Source organism: Coturnix japonica, chromosome 24 (genome assembly GCF_001577835.2).
Source record: "Coturnix japonica isolate 7356 chromosome 24, Coturnix japonica 2.1, whole genome shotgun sequence".
In the NCBI taxonomy this organism is placed as follows: domain Eukaryota; kingdom Metazoa; phylum Chordata; class Aves; order Galliformes; family Phasianidae; genus Coturnix; species Coturnix japonica.
The window spans coordinates 4200259-4216362 of record NC_029539.1 but is presented as its reverse complement, the minus strand read 5'-3'; the positions used below and the strand labels follow the sequence as shown (position 1 = coordinate 4216362).

The following is a 16104-nucleotide window of genomic DNA, read 5'->3' as shown; positions in this document are numbered from 1 at the left end:
TTTCTTCTTTTAATGGTGCCAGTGCACCTGAAGATTGAAATGAGCTGTAAAAATAAACAAACACATACTTATCCCCAAGTCCTTCTGTTCTGCAGCACCGCAGTTGGTCTCTGCATCCCAACTTCTGCTGGGAACCAAACGTGGCTATGGAGCAGGATGAGTCCCAGTGCTCTACCAAGGGCAGCAGGGTGAGGAGAGAGCATTGGGTTGGGCAAAATATGACCCCAGGATCGCGTTCTACACCCTGATTCTCTTCTACCCCTTCCTTTCAGTTGGATGCTCCAGTTTGAGCCTGCTGTCTGCTCCTTTCAAGGATAAGACCACGGCCAGTGATGCTACACCAGCAATGTGATTGCCAATCTTGCCATAAATCAATGAAGCTTCCTCGCAATGACAAACCCTCACCACTTAAGCAGATGAGAAACAGGTACAAATGAATGCTGCAGGATCCTCCCTACTGTGAAGCATAAATCTCGAGAGAACCGCGGTAGAAAAGTGAAATAAAGTACCAGGAATGCAGGACAGGAGTCGGGATTTGTTTGGAGCTTCTCTTGTATACATGACTGGAAAAACGATAGCAGCCTTCTTCCTGCCAAGGGTTTGCAATTAGCGCGGCAGCAGGAAAAGGTAATTTAATGGTAAGCTTGGCAAAGACCTCACTACACGTGTCTTGATACCGCACAGCTCTTCTAAAGACAAGGATGTATAAAATCATCTTTGACAACACTTTGCACCCCAGTGATCCTTCAGAGCGCTCTTTGCTTAGGTAAAAGCCAGGCAAGGGTTTGGCTGGGGGAAATAAGGGTGGTGAGGCACTGGCACAGGTTGCCCAGAGAGGTGGTGGTGCCCCATCCCTGCACACAGCCAAGGTCAGGCTGGACGGGGCTCTGAGCACTGCTGGAGCTGTGGGTGTCCCTGTGCACTGCATGGAGTGGCACCAGGCAGCCTTTGATCTCCCTTCCAACCCAATCCATTCCATGTTTGTACAGTCCTATGGAAAGCTGCTGCTGCATGTACTGCTCAGCGAGGAACGCGTGCCACACCAATAAAAAGTTTGTAAGCATTCTTGTGACAGTATAAAAATGGTTGGAGGGCATCAGATGCTAGGATAATGAGCGTGGTATAATTAGCCTTGATGGATAGGTAATGAGATAGTGAAGTATAAATGGGAATTAATAGATTAAACAGCCAGATTAACTACTACTATTTAAGTGGTGACTTCGCAGCCCTCCAGCTGCGATGGATCTGCCTCAGCTCGCTCTGCTATAGAGCTGCAAGGCAGTGCACGCAGCCCTTTGCCTGTAAGTTGGTTGTCTTGCTGGAAAAAGGAATGCTGAAGTCATTATGTCCCCTTCCCTCCCGTTCTGAGGGGAGCCAGGCTGTGCTGCTGTGAGTAGAAATGTCATTTCTGAAATGTAATTTGGCTGGAGCACACTGCAGGACAGCAGCAGCTGTAGAGGCAAATCCAAATAATGCTCAGCACTATAATTGCATATGTAAAAAGAAAAAGAAAGGAAAGAGAGAGAGAGAAAGTGGCCTCCTCTCCTCTGCTGGGTATTACAGATGTAGCTGTCATCCTATTTCCTTTGCTGAGTGGTTGTAGGTGTTCGGTACTGATACTCCGCTGGGTGTTGTACAGAGACTGGAATGTAATTTCCAATGCATGGAGGTCAAGCCGCGGGACCATGTGGGCACATTGTGGCTCTGACATGGCTTTAGTGAGCTCAGAGCTGACCCCATGTCTCTCTGCGATGCTGGCGGGGCTCACCAGCCTTGGAGATGCTCTAATCAGCCCCATTTTCTTCCCCAAAGGGAGAAGCAGGTGTGTGTGCAGACCCACATTCAGGTCTGTACTCCCCACCTCTGCCATACAGAGCAGTGACAGCTTCTTGCTGTACGATAACACTCTTAAGTTAAATCCCTTAAGGTGCTATGCAGAAGAAATAGAATATTGTTTTACTGTGCCCTAAATTAGATGGTATGCTTTATATAGACATTAATCAATACGTGAAAGAGACGCCATTAGGGAAGACAGAGTTCTTAGCTTTCAAATGAATTCTTTTGCTGTGTTACATCCCAGATAGTGAAAATTGAAATCAATTCATCAATCTAATTTTCTTTTCACAATTTATGCTTTTATTTTTCAATTCACTCTAATTCCAGGCGGCAGAGCTAAAGAGAGCAGCAGCTTTCTGCACACAGTCAATGTCCTTTTCCAGGTTTTCCTTGAATTCACACTAGGCTGCTCCTACGTGTGGCTGAGGATGCACTCCATTAGATGGGATATAAAGCTGATGTTCCCTTGTGCTGTGTGATGATCGGAGTCCTTGTGTTATCTTTGTTGCAATGATGAGTTTACCCAATCTGGTTACATCCTAAATTATTCATCTCCTCCTATGGGCTATGGGAGTCTTCTGCTTCCTCTCCTCCATTTCTTTGCAGCAATTCAACAGCGGCTGTGGAAGCTGCTGCATTTCAGCAGCACAGGAATGTGCCCATACATCTCATCCTTCATGGGAGGGATTGGAGGTTTAGTTACTTTGTGCATGAGAAGCAGCCCCTCTGAATGGTGGCATCACTCTGACAGTATCAGACTGAATATTTTCCAGGTAAACCTTGATGGTGTTTTGCCATTCTGCGCTATTCCAACTTTTGGTTTCTTCAGGTAGTAAATGTCTCCTGTTTCTAACAAGCTGGGAAGCTGATGGAAGTATAGAGAAAACAACCAAGCAGCAGCAGAGACAAACTGTGCAGAAAGCTGTATATTGCTCCTATAGGGTATCTTCAACTTTGCCTCGTAATGAGCCGGCAGCTGTGAATCTATACAAACTAGCAATGTTCCAAAGGGCTGTAATTATTAATCTGCTAACGCAGACACAATACTCTCAACCCTCCTCTCATTCTCTCCCAGGAACGGAAAATAATGCTGTAGTGGCAATTACCTTAATGCAATTATCTCAGATGTGAAATTTCATAACAACGCTCCATGTCCTGGCTTTTAGACAACATTGAGGAAGCAGCAGCTCTCCCAGCACCGCTGTGCCATTTGCCAGGCATTGCCTTGCATTGCCATCCCACGTCCTTGTTCCCTATTGCTGCAGAGGTACGGACCCCTGGGCAGCCCTCATCCCACCCAGCATTGCCTCTGCTCCTGTGCAATGCCCAATGTGATGGATGTCATTCCCTTCTCTACACAGGTGCTGGAGCCTCCATGTCTCTATTGCAGCGAGGGAAGCAAAGCTGAACACAGCATTCGAGGTGCAGCCTCACCAGAGCTGAGTACAGAGGGATGATCACTTCCCTGCTCCTGCTGGCAACACTATTTCTTATACAAGCCAGGAATCATCCTTATGATAATCCCTGGGTTAATGGTAAGCATTAACGAAGTGATTCCTTCAGCCTGCAGAACCCATAGCAACCAGTCATTAAGGACACTCAGCGTGAAGATCTGAGCTAAAGAAAGAAAGTTCCTTGAAACACTTGTGCACGCACATACCAATCAGACAGGAAAATGTTCTGCAATTTGTTCGAGACAGACTTGAAGACTATTTCAGTGGCCCCATCCCCGAGGAAGGAAGGAACTAATGGCAAAAGGGTTTTTAAAAGAAAGATTGCCGCTCACCCAAAACAGTAAATGGATTTTACTTCCTCAGCTCTGATAAATATTTAATTATCAAATGTTAATGTGAGGCCTGGGTTTTGTTCTTGGCTGTTGTTTTCGCTTGTTTTTACACGGGCATTTATTTCTTTATATTCCTCACTTCCATTGCGACTGACGCCCTTGCGTGGCACCTTCAAGCTGATCTCTCTTGTAATTAGATGGCGTTGTCCTTTCCTACCGCTGATCTGCACTAATTACCCTGCAGACATTGAGCTCCCCACCATCAGGACCATGCCCTGGCACCCAGCTCTTCTCTCTTGTGGCCTCCCCCAAGTTTCCTTCTTGCTTTCTGCCCTCTTCTTAACATTTCGTTTTTAAGAATCTCATCCTGTGGATGTAATTGCTCGAAAACGTTTATTTACTTTAGGGACTCTTTATGGAAAACTCCAGGCTCTTGACTACTAATATCATACATTTACGTAATTGTGTAATTAGAAATCAAATGACAAATGTTTATTTAGGCTCCATTTTTCACTCTTGCCTCCAGTCCTCCCTGTTCCACTGCTCCGGGCTGGTTCTGCTCTTCTGTGCTCTTGAGCACATGGCCTTTCACGATATCACCCCCTCTCCAGCTCAGCAACCTTGCAAATGCCCACACTTAATTCCTCCCTGGCCTCTACTCAAGGCTGATGAATTATTACTCATGCAAAATCTCATTAAAATCATTGAGAATTTGCACAAATGAAGCACCCCAGGATCTGGCAGAACAACCCTACTCAGTTGCCTCGCAGAGTCAATATTAGAGCCGCATCCTCAGCCAACCTACATCACCATCGACGTTCACTGCTGGCTCTGACTGACGAACCCCTACTCCATCCCACATAAACTGCAGTCTTCCTGTATCTCATTTCGTGCAACAGAATTTTTCCCAGCAGGATTGATAACAATATAGCCTCGTAAATAATGTTCCCCAATGGGATGCTGTATTGGTGTCTGGCTATTAATGGTTGTGTATTTTTCTTCATAATGTTCAACTGCCTTATTTATGATTAATGGGACTCGCTGACTTTCTAAGGAGTAGTTGAATGGTTATTACTGGTTGGATTGCTGCTTTTAATATATACCTTTTAATTGAAGTGTTTGTTACTGTTAAAACCCCTCTACTGCTAACGGTATCCTTAAAGAATAATGGGAACATCTGTTTTCCAGGCTCTGGCCACATGTGGCACTCCATGTATACAACTTGTTCCAGTGAAGGTCCCCATGTGCCTACCACATCCCCAGCGCTCCCCACTCAAACAAAATATCCTCAACTGTTTTGGTATTGGGATGCCATAAAGCTGCAGCCTCAGCTCCAGCCGGCTCTGCTTCTTGCTGCATGAAGGTCTCTGTGTCTGGCATTTGATGGCCCCAGCCTCATAAGGAGCCGTAAAAATGGAAGGGCAACTGCACCTTAAGGTATTGTTTCCACATCATCTCTCTCTGATACATGCGAGCACGTTGCTGAGCATTATCAGCCGGTCCTGGCTGGGGATAAATGATGAGCATCACTCACAGTGAGAGTGACTGAGGGGAGATTTAAAGGTCTTCCCACCCTCACTCTTTATTAGAAGCTATTTTGATGAGCACTGTTGATTACATCGTGCAGATCATTGGGGATGGAGTCTTAACAGCTGCAGGCTGTAGTTCTTGGTCCTGTGGAAAGGGGAAAAGGAGCCCCAAATACCTGCAGCCCCCACTGAGCCCTCCCAAGGATGCTTGAGCTGGTGGGTCTGCTTGGCGTCAGCTGTCATCATTTCATGAGTCCCACTGAAACTTCTTCCATCAGTTAGAGACTCTGAAAGTGCAGGGGAATAAAACTCCTCGTTTATAATGGCCTCAAAAATGCCTTTTGGCAGCTTTATTGCCTGGCATGTACAGGAAAAAGAGCAGATGCGATTTAAGCTTCTGCTGTGCACAGAAACCATTCTGATAATCCCTTTGATAACTACCCAAAGGGGCGGCCCTATTTTCATCAGGACAGTGGAAACATTGCATGCTGCTGGACCTTTCTGGAGGGGTGCAGGAATCCCCTCCTTGGCTTTCGATGGAGCTTGGTGAGCAGGAGGAGGTGTCTGCCTGCAAGTTAATCTATGCATGTCCATGGTGGAAACCTTGAGAGGTTGATGGCAGAAGGGATGGCACAACTCTGTAGGCAATGTATCCCGACCAGCATGGGCATGGGGGACTTGGTGTTTACTTAATCCTCATCTCCACCAGCCTGGTCTTGGCTTAGGAAGCTTCCAGTAGGAAGTGCTGGTGACTATTCTACTATTAAAATAACAAAATAACCCCAGCAAAACCAATGGCAGCCCTACCAGCATCCCAGTGCCATGTCCTGCTGCCCGGCTGTGCCAGCAGATGGGTCCCTGCTGCCCAGATGTTGTCACCATGAAGTCCTGTCAGGGGTTGCTGGCCGGGTCTCGTTCTCGCCTGTCAGACTTGACATCTTCAGCGTATAATTAAATGCCAGGACGCGAGCAGTAGAGCAGGTGCATGCTAATGAGGAGATCAATTTTAATTATGATTTTAATTAAACACCCAATCCGGTAGGAAATATGACAAGCAGGCTAGAAATGCAAAATTTCTAATGGGGAAAAAGAACGGCAAGAGAAAGGGGAGATGGCAACAAGGGGCATGAACCAGCAGGGTGCTAGGGATGCAGATTTGTTAATGCAGTTAATGGGCAGGGAAGGATGTCCTCAAGCAGGACAGACTGGAGCTCTGCTGGAAGTGGGATGGATGAAACCCCTCCAGGTCATCATTTTCCCTTTGCAAAGCATTCATGCTGACCCAATTCCTATCTAAATGTTGGTTTGCCCTAAGTGCAAAATACGTGCAAGATGAAGGATGGCTTGGTGGTGAGAAGCCAGGGCTGACATTTGGGGGCATATCAGTCCATTCCCTCCTTAGCCAAGTCTGCTCTGCACTCGAGCAGCGCCGGGTTTACTGCTGGCTCTGAGCCCTTCAGTGCTGGTTGTGGCTGTGAGCGAACGCTCTGCTCTGCAGGATGCTCTCAGCACAATCAGAAGACAGAAAGAAGCTGGAAACATCTTATTGCTGCTGCAGTGAGGGAAACCTGATGCTCAAAAAAAAAAGAAAAAAACAAACAAAACCCAAACATGAGATATTTCACTATTGTTTTCCCACCCTCCTTTTCTGTAGGTCCTACCCAAACATGGCAAGGGCAGTTCCATGGAGGCTGCAGGAGTTGGACTTGCAGCGCTGGAAGTGAGGATGATGGGACTGCGCTTCACTTTAAAAACAGATGTGTCGATTTAGGCTCTGTGGCAGAGCACAGGAGGAGGGGGAAATCAGCTCGATGGCAGCCAGCTGAGAGAGAATGGAACGGAGAAGAGCCAGGGACTTGTGTGCTCGGATAAACAATGGGGTGTGCAGCCACACGGCAAAAAATAAGCTATAAAGGGAATTACCACTAAATGGAGGTCTTTGGCAAGAGGCTTCACAGAGGGCCGTGTGGCTGGGGGCTGCGGTTTTGGATCATGGATCAGAGGGAGCGTTTAGGATCCCTCAGCGCACAATCCGTAATCGCAACTGCTCTGGATTAACTCCTGTGCGACCCAGGGCATGCTGCAAGAGAGCAAATCTGTCCCTGATTTCACGTCTCCCTGGAGCAGGGAATCCCCCGCTGTTCCTGTGGTTGATAATTTTCACTGCGCTGCTCATCCACATCCATCTGGCTCCAGCTCTCAACATGTTGTCTTTGCAGCAGCGCGCCTTTAACCCGCACATTTGTGAGCCACTTAAATCAGGTTTTTTCTCTCCCCAGCATGGGTGCAGGTAGAGCCGCTGAGCTGCCGTCTCATCCACACTGATGGAGCTGTGTGGCATAGGGGAGTGGTGGCACACAGTGGCAGGGGCATGCGGTGACAGTGGCATGCCAGCCTGGTCCCATGGAAGGACAAGGAGCTCCACTCGCTCATGGCCCTGGGAGAGGAGAGGCAGCAGTAAGTGCTGACTGTCTTGCTGGCTAATCAGGATGGAACGCTCCCGATTATGTATTTAACATGGGTACAGATGCTGTGAGCAGAGTTTTTAAGCTCATCAGTTATCAGAACTCACCCCTGGGCCCTGTCCCTCCCCTGGTCTCCCCCTAACTCTGCAGAGATATTGATTCGGCTGTTTTTCACTATTATATATTATAAATTGACTTCAGCAACCCTTTTCCCTAACTAATGAGGCCATTAGCGATGGGGCGTGGGCAGACACACGGCCGACCCGAGATCAATCAGATGAGGGGATCAGTTCTGTCTGCTGGGAGAGCAGATCCACAGCACTGCAATGCCCAATGACACCATGTCCCTTGGTGGCTGGGGACACAGCACTGTGTTAACTTCAGCTGCTGCATCTCTACGCCCCATGGGATGCTGCAGGGTGAGGGCAGGGAGCCCAGAGCCTTGGTGAGATGGGGCAGGAACTGTAGAGCTCTATGGGTGAATGGGTAATATGGGATGGTCATACAGGAGTGTGCCATTTCCTGGTGCCATTTGGCTCCCAGCCTTGGGGTCTGAATTAGGGTGAATGACAAGGAGCTGTGAATGGAGCCATTTGGCTGTGGCAAGACACACTCCCAACCATTCCCCAAACCATTCCCCAGTGGGGAGAAGCCTTCATCCACACACAGCCCCGACAGCCATTCCCCATTGGGCACTGCTTTTATTGGCTGGCTTGGAGCTCACTTTGTACCTCTCTCCCTCCCATTTAATTAGCTGCTTTCAACGCTCAAGCAGAAACCAAAAAGCACTGCCCGATGTTTTCTACGTAGCCTCCCTGCATTTTTACCTTTCACCCTCTGGAAATGTCAGAGCTGCAGGGAATCCACACTGCTTTGTTGCCTGTACTGTTTTAATAACTTTAGGGCTCTCAGTCCTCTGGCGGCTGTTCTGCCCACCTCCTCCCAAAGAGGAGAGCACGTGGGGAGATAAGAGCCCATCTGATGTAGAAGAGGCAGGGAACAAGAGAACCACATCTATCTTTAACCCTGCACGTTGGGAGGGTCATTTCATTTAGGGAGGAAGGTATTTTCTGCCACCCGAGCAGCAGAGTCCCATGCACTTTCACACGCTGGCCCAGTAAATCATTCTGGCCAGATAAAAATGAAAGGGATGGTTGGTTACTGAGCCAGGCTGCATTGAAAAACCCGCGGTTAGTGGGGGAGGGGGGTGGGCATGCAGGAGGAGGGGCTGGTGGTGGGGGCACCTCGTCTCACCTCTGGCAGTGGGTGGTTGTTAGCGCTGAGCCACCTCTGCTGCAGGAAGCAATTTGTCTCCGTGAGGCTGACAGGGGCTCCTTTCTTCTCCACTTACTCCTTGCTCAGAAATAAAAGGGGCATCCGCTCAGATGAAAAGCAGGGAAGGCTCCAGGTTTCCCTTGTGAGGTCTCTCCCAAGCTGGCACGAACTGGCAATTTGTACAAATGACACTTCCCTGGGAGGAAAAAAAAGGGGGGAAAAAAGGGAAAAAAAAAAAAAAGACCCACCCAAGCTTCCAATTTGTGCCTCATCAGTCGGTTCCAGCTCCTCTTCTCCTGACTTTCAACCTAATTTGTGATACTCAGGGTCTGTTCTCCATCTCCCCGGTGCCTGCTGCTGTTATAACAGAACAGCCCTTCCCCAGTGAGGATGGGGACAAGCGGGGATATCTGACTGATGGTTTATCCATCTGACAGTGGTTTATTTGGCCAACAGAGGTTTATCTGCCCAGTTTATCTAGCTGCTGGAGGTAGTTTATTTGGTCAGTGCTGAATTCTGTACTCCACTGAGGCCATGGCCATGGAATCACAGAATGGTTTGGGTTGGAAGGGACCCTGCAAGGCCGCCCGGTGCCACTCCATGCAGTGCACAGGGACACCCACAGCTCCAGCAGTGCTCAGTGCCCCGTCCAGCCTGACCTTGGCTGTGTGCAGGGATGGGGCACCACCGCCTCTCTGGGCAACCTGTGCCAGTGCCTCACCACCCTCAGTGCCAAACCTTCTTCCTTATCTCCAGTCTCAGTCTCCCCTCTTGTAGTCTGAAGCCATTTCCCCTTCTCCTCTCGCACAGAACCAGCTAAAGACTGTGTCCCCTTCCTTTTCACAGCCCCTTTAGGTACTGAGAGGGCTCAGCCCTTGCATCAGCACTTCTCCATGCAGGAACACCCAAGCCAATGAATCCCCATTAGCTCTTGAAGCGGATTAGCTAAACCCTAGAAAACTCCTTTGTGGGTGTTTTTATTCAGTATTAGAGTGGTTCTAATTCGATTTATCTTAATTCATTTACAATTTGCTTATAATTAAACTACAGTGAACCAAGGGATCTGATTTACCCAGCACAGTGAAATCTGATGAGGACTGTGAATCAGCCATCTCAGTTCACTGCACAGTGTATTAATATAAATTGAAATCAATGGTGTTTTACATTAACGCTTTCTTGAAGGTCCATATACGTGCATGTCTGAGAGAGAGCACAGGAGGCATTTGTCTTTAGGGGAAAACAGCAGCTCCTCTGCTTTGTGCTCATGCACAGTACCCAGGGTCAGCTCTTGGGTTTCCTATCCATTCCCCCTATATCTACTCACCTCTGCATTAATCTCAAGTTGGAAGAGAAATGCCTGCTCAGCCGAACCCTCCTGGAAGAAGCTGCCGAGGGGGAGAACACAGCCAGGGTCTCTCGTTTGCTTTATATCCTGACCTTTGGGATGCCCATCTCCAGCAATGACAGTAAACGCGGAGCTCAGGAGCTCTGCCCACACGATCTATCGCTCCCCTCCAGCCCAGGGCCTGCCCAGGAGGCAAACGTTTGCTTTGATTTGTAAAATAATCCGCGTAATTAGACAAAAGAGGTAAAGGGAAGGATTTATTCCGACCGAAGCGTCTCCTAAATGGCACTAACACCTGACAAAAGGGGGTCATTATCACAAGATAATGGACCTTGTCAACATTAAGCTCTCTTAGGACGCAATTCAACACACTCAATTATCTTCTAATCAGGGCCATTTTGTCAGAGGTTATTGCCCTAAGGAAGCAATTAGATTATATATACGTCATTAATATTTTATGGCAAAATCGTTCACATCAAAGTGTCAGATACCTGCTCAACTTCCTTCCCCGCACCCCGGGTACCGCACAGCGCAGAGCAAAGCTGGGTCCCAAATCCCATAGAGAATATGAGCGTCAGTGCTGCTCTCCAAACCCACCTCCTGTCGGCTCCTTGTGTCTGCGCTCTGAAGTTATTTTTAATGCTCTGAGTTATATTTAACTCGAGCAGTAATAGTTTGGCACTTAGAAACCTCTCTGTTTTATTAAGTAAAGCATTTGGGTACTTGTAAGTAGAGTTAGTTGGAAAAGGGAGCTGCAGAAAATGACGGAGAAATTGATTTATTTTTATTTATATATATATCCATATATACATTGCTCCAGGAAAATAAGAGTTTGCCACTTGTCCGACCAAATAAAACATCTTTAGAAGCAGCTACAGAGTTTTAGTGCCATCTCACATGTGTTTGCAGGTCCATGGGATGCTGTGGTGCAGAGCTGGTAGTGCAGAGACATCCCCCACACTGCTCTCTATCTCGTAGGCAAGTGTTTCACGTTAATGAGGATTGACATATGGTGGGATTCTTTTTTTTAAGTAGTTCTTCTCGTTCCCTAGGCAGTTTTGATGTGAATATTAATACTAACATAATTTCCCGATGATTAGAGAACACAATTAGGGGCTATTAATAATGACACAAATAATGACATTTAAGGCCCCATTTTCATGTGACTAATCCTCTGTCTGGTGGTATTTAAACAGCTCTGTCTAGCACAATTACTGCGGTGCCAAGGTGCAACCACATAATCGCAGTATCAGTCATACAGCTCCATGAGAGCTCCTGCCCCCAGAGCAATGGGAACACAAAGCACAGTGTTACCATACCACAAGCACTGCGTGGTACCAGGCATCATGATGGCACTTTTAGATCCACTTTGCTCTCCAAAGCTGGTGCTTCAATGACAACCACCCCCCCACCCCCCAACAAACCCTGTGTGATGCCATTTGGATCCCACTGATTCCCTGCACCTGAATGGAGCTGGTCTGGCTTAACTCCACTGAATATGGGCACTGACAACACCCTGTTTCTTTTGCAGTATGTTCGCTGCCAACATCAGCCCTTGAAAGTGGCTGTGCTGTGCTAACGTGAGTTAATGGAAACCTCAGAATCAATTCTTCACTCCCTGAAGAAAATCCCCCTGCTTTATGCAGCAAGAGCTGTAGGAATGGAAATGGCTGCATGTTTCTGTTAAAAAAGCAGGAGAAAGGGAGGTGCAAGTGTCTGGGTGGGGAGGGTCAGCAGAGCTGTGCCACCCCTCCTCTGCTGATGTTGGTGCTGCCACTCACCCTTTCAATTACAAACTCCCATTTATTTAAGCCCCCAAACACTTCAAAGAGAGTTTCCAACTAGAAGGTTCTGGGGAGACCTCAGTGTGACCTTCCGGTACTTGAAGGATGCATATAAATAGGAAGGGGAATGGCTGTTTACAAGGGTGGATAATGATAGGACAAAGGGGGAATGGTTTTAAACTGAGACAGGGGAGGTTTAGGTTGGATCTTAGGAGGTTTTTCACTCATAGGGTGGTGATGCACTGGAACATGTTGCCCAAGGAGGCTGTGGATGCCCCATCCCTGCAGGCATTCAAGGCCAGGCTGGATGTGGCTCTGGGCAGCCTGGGCTGCTGGTTGGTGACCCTGCACACAGCAGGGGGTTGGAACTGGGTGAGCACTGTGGGCCTTTGCAACCCAGGTCATTCTATGATTCATTCTATGATTCCACAACAAGAAAGTTGTTATCCTGAAGATCACATGCACTGACTCAGCAGTTTGGGCTGTGTTTGCTTGGATCCCAGCCTGACGCTGCTCCCAGGCTGTGTGTGCAGGAGTCCCCCAGGCTCCATTTGTTAGGCACTGTGCACACCTATAATTCACACATTCAACACACCACAATAAACCAAGCATTTTCATTAAACTCTTAAGACAAACAGCTTCGGGCCATCCTGCATTTCAATATGCATACAAACATCTCAGTAAAATTCTGCTCGTTCAGACTTAACGTTTAATTTCACACAGAGCATTTACATGCCATTGGGCGCTCTGTTTGGCATGCACAGCAGTGCCTGCAGTTTGTCTGTAGTGCAAAGTCTCATGCATGTACCTGGAAATGAAGGACTCTGCAGTCCCACAGTCCAAAGTACAGGCAGGAATGGGTCTTCAGTGGGCATCAGTAATGGAAGCAACATTGCAGGCAAAACTGTCTGACCTCTTGCTGTTTGTAGGCTAAGATTTCCCAAAGTTATCATTGGATGGTTTGAGTTGGAAGGGACCTCAAAGGCCGCCCGGTGCCACTCTGTGCAGTGCACAGGGACACCCACAGCTCCAGCAGTGCTCAGAGCCCCGTCCAGCCTGACCTTGGCTGTGTGCAGGGACGGGGCACCACCGCCTCTCTGGGCAACCTGTGCCAGTGCCTCAACACCTGAAATGATGCTGGCATTTGGGCAAGATGAGGAGCAGAACACTTTCCTGCAGGCACTCAAGGTCAGGTGGGATGGAGCCCTGGGCAGCCTGAGCTGGTGGGGGGCAGCCCTGCCCATGGCTGGGTGGGCTTTAAGGTTCACTCCAACCTGAGCCGTGCTATGACCCAGTGGTTCTATGAAACAGTTGGGGGCATGGTTCCACAATAGGCAGCAAACACCACCGAGCAAGCTATTAAACCTTAATCAAACAATGCAGAAGGCTACGGAGATAATACTAAAATTTAATGAGCCAGTCTCATTGGCTTCCTGGAAGAACTGCATTACAGTAAGTGTGTTCCTTGTGAAAGGGGTCTGACTTTCAGATATCAGCCACAAAACCTCCCCGCTCTTTGCTCACTGGGAGGAATGGTGTGTGAAGCAGTTCATTATGTCTGGTTAGATGAGGGGCTGCTCCCACCTCCCGCGGGCCAGATACTGATTGTTTCTGTCACTTGCTTATCTTCCCCAAGTTATTTATTGCAGAATTCTGTCTTCTGCTTTGGAGCACAGGAACTGAAAGCCTTCACAGCACCTGGCCTAAGAGCAGAGCATCTCTGACTAACTGGGGTGTTAAATGGGTTTAAGCAGCCTGCCTCTATCTGCAGTGGGCTGTACCTGGGGTAACCCCTGCCTCTGCTAAAGGGCTCAGCTGCCCCTCTCCATTGAGTCCCAGAACTCTTATTATTGTCCTTGAGAAAGCTGATGGTGACGTGAAAGTGGGGTTCTTGCACAGTTTGGGGTTTCTCAAAGCACAATACCACCTAAATCTACCTTTTGCTCCTGTGGCTAATTCATGGCTTGAAACAGTGATTGAGCACCTGATGGGGGAGGCAGGGCCAACCCAGGGGAGCTCAGGTGTATGCAATGAGGTCTACTCAGACCTCATTTAAGAGCTGGCAGTGGGAGTAGGAGCAACTTGCTGGAGATTCTTACCTACCTGAGGCTTTCTAAGGGTGAGTAGATATTTTTTTTCCTTTGTTTCCCTGTCAGTGTCTGCTGCATTTGGGCATCTCCTCACTTGTTGTAGCTTAGGGCTTTTCTACTCCACTATCATTGCTGTGCTTTCCTTTGCATTATAGCATTACAACCCTCTACCTTGCAGGTGTGACAAATGCTGTAGCCAACTGCTGGGTAGACCTGGAGCTGGGGGGTGGCAGTTCACTCTGTGGGGGCACTTCTTCCCTCTTGGCGCTGCATTTGCTTCCATTCTCCTGCAAAGAAGGTTTGGGGTTCATAGATGTGCAGAATCATTACGGTTGGAAAAGATTATTAAGGCCAACCATCAACCCACCACACTAACTAAACCACATATCTTAGCCTTGCTAACATGGGGTTCCTGCATCCTACTGCTATGGGTATCCACAGTGCAGCATGCAGGTTTTAAACATGCAGAAAGGAATAACAACAGAACTGTTTTTAGTTGGGTTTTCTCTTTTTCCACCCCAAAACATGTTCTACCTCCCAGTTTAGGATGCGAGCAGCATAGCATCCAGATAGCACAGCTGCATGGAGCAATTCAAAGATTGTCTTGTTGGTCTACAATGTGCCAATTTCTCACATTTACAGCCATTTTCAGTATTACAGCTTGTGGCACTGAAGCCGGGAGGATTTTCTTCAGGGAGCAAGAATTGATTCAGAGGTGACCATTATTGCACGCTACCACAGCATGGCCCCTGTTAGAATGGGGTGGGAGGCATTAAGCACAGGAAAGGGGAGACTGTAGCCACCAGATTTGATGGGACCAGAGGGACGACGCCTGGATGCTGCAGGAAACTGGAGGGCAAACCCCTCCCTGTTGTTTCACCCTGTCTAGACAGAGCAGGGCTGGCAGCGTTTCCTGGGCCATTTTAATATGCCTAGTTGAACTCAAGGCTTAGGGAAGTAAATTAGTCCTTGGGCTGCAGCCAGGTCTGCCATACTCTTGTGTTCTGCAGAAATACAGTTAATTTAGGGGCAGACTGTGGGGATGCTTTGGGGTGCTGGGTGAGGAGTGACAGCCAGCCTGGTCCCATGGTATGTACCTGGGGTTGCAGATGAGTTTGGCCACTGGTGGGTGCAGTCCCATTTGCATCTCTGAGCTGAGATTTATTTATGTGATTGAGTTAATGCAGTTCAGTGCTCTGCTAATGTGGGCTTTCCCAAAAATCCCCTACAACAGCATTTCTGGGCAGTAGCTGGCCCAGCTGGGAGCTGCTGTCACTGTGAGCAACGCCCACAAGGGTTAGTGGCTGTGTCTGGCAGAAAGGAGCATCACGGCTGTACATTTTGCTGCTGGTCTATGAAACCTGCTTTGAGGCTGCTGTGGGGTTTCTCTGCCCCCCTCCCCACACTCCACCTCGTTATCATTTAAAAAATACTTGGCATTATTTGCCAACTTTGCAGTTCCTGCTGATGAGACAGTGCTCTGCTCGTGGGGGTGGTGCAGGGGATGCAGCCACCCCTGAGGCTGCAGCTGAGCATGGGGACCATATAGTGGGTGGGTGGTGATAGAATGGGGTGGGGGCTGCCTGGGAACTGTAGTGAGTGCGGGGGATGGCAGGGAGGGGGCACTTGTAATGCTAAGTGCTGACAGGACGTCGCTGTCAGTGCAATGTTCTGCCTTGATGAGCCTTCATATATAAAGATATTTAATGAATTAGTTAATTAATGACTGGAGTCTGATTGATGGATCATACGGAGTTCTCAGCAGGGTGAGCCTGACCCTGGGATATTGCTGCTGTTGCTTAAATGCATCCCCTCTCTGGTCCGAAGCACTCTGTGTTCTGGCAATTTGCATGCATTAAGTGTAGCTCCTTAATAGGATGTAATGTTAGCGAAAAGCCAAAAGCATAGCAGCTGTAACTTAAAAGACAGCCCCATTACTGCAAGCCTTATAATTAGGGTAAGAGGAAGACTTGCGCTGCCATATGTTAAACTCT

At 48.2% G+C, this 16104-nt stretch overlaps 1 long non-coding RNA gene across 2 annotated transcripts; it reads left to right on the top strand.

Annotated features, from left to right (window-relative positions):
- Positions 1 to 275: 275 nt before the first annotated feature.
- LOC107324312 lies at positions 276 to 8809 on the top strand. Of its 2 annotated transcripts, none has more exons than XR_004309587.1 (4): positions 276 to 627; positions 3198 to 3371; positions 4811 to 5059; positions 6806 to 8809. It is a non-coding gene; the product is annotated as an uncharacterized LOC107324312 (long non-coding RNA). The 2 variants fall into 2 exon arrangements; XR_004309586.1 differs by having other exon boundaries at positions 276 to 638.
- The last annotated feature ends 7295 nt before the right edge of the window (positions 8810 to 16104 follow it).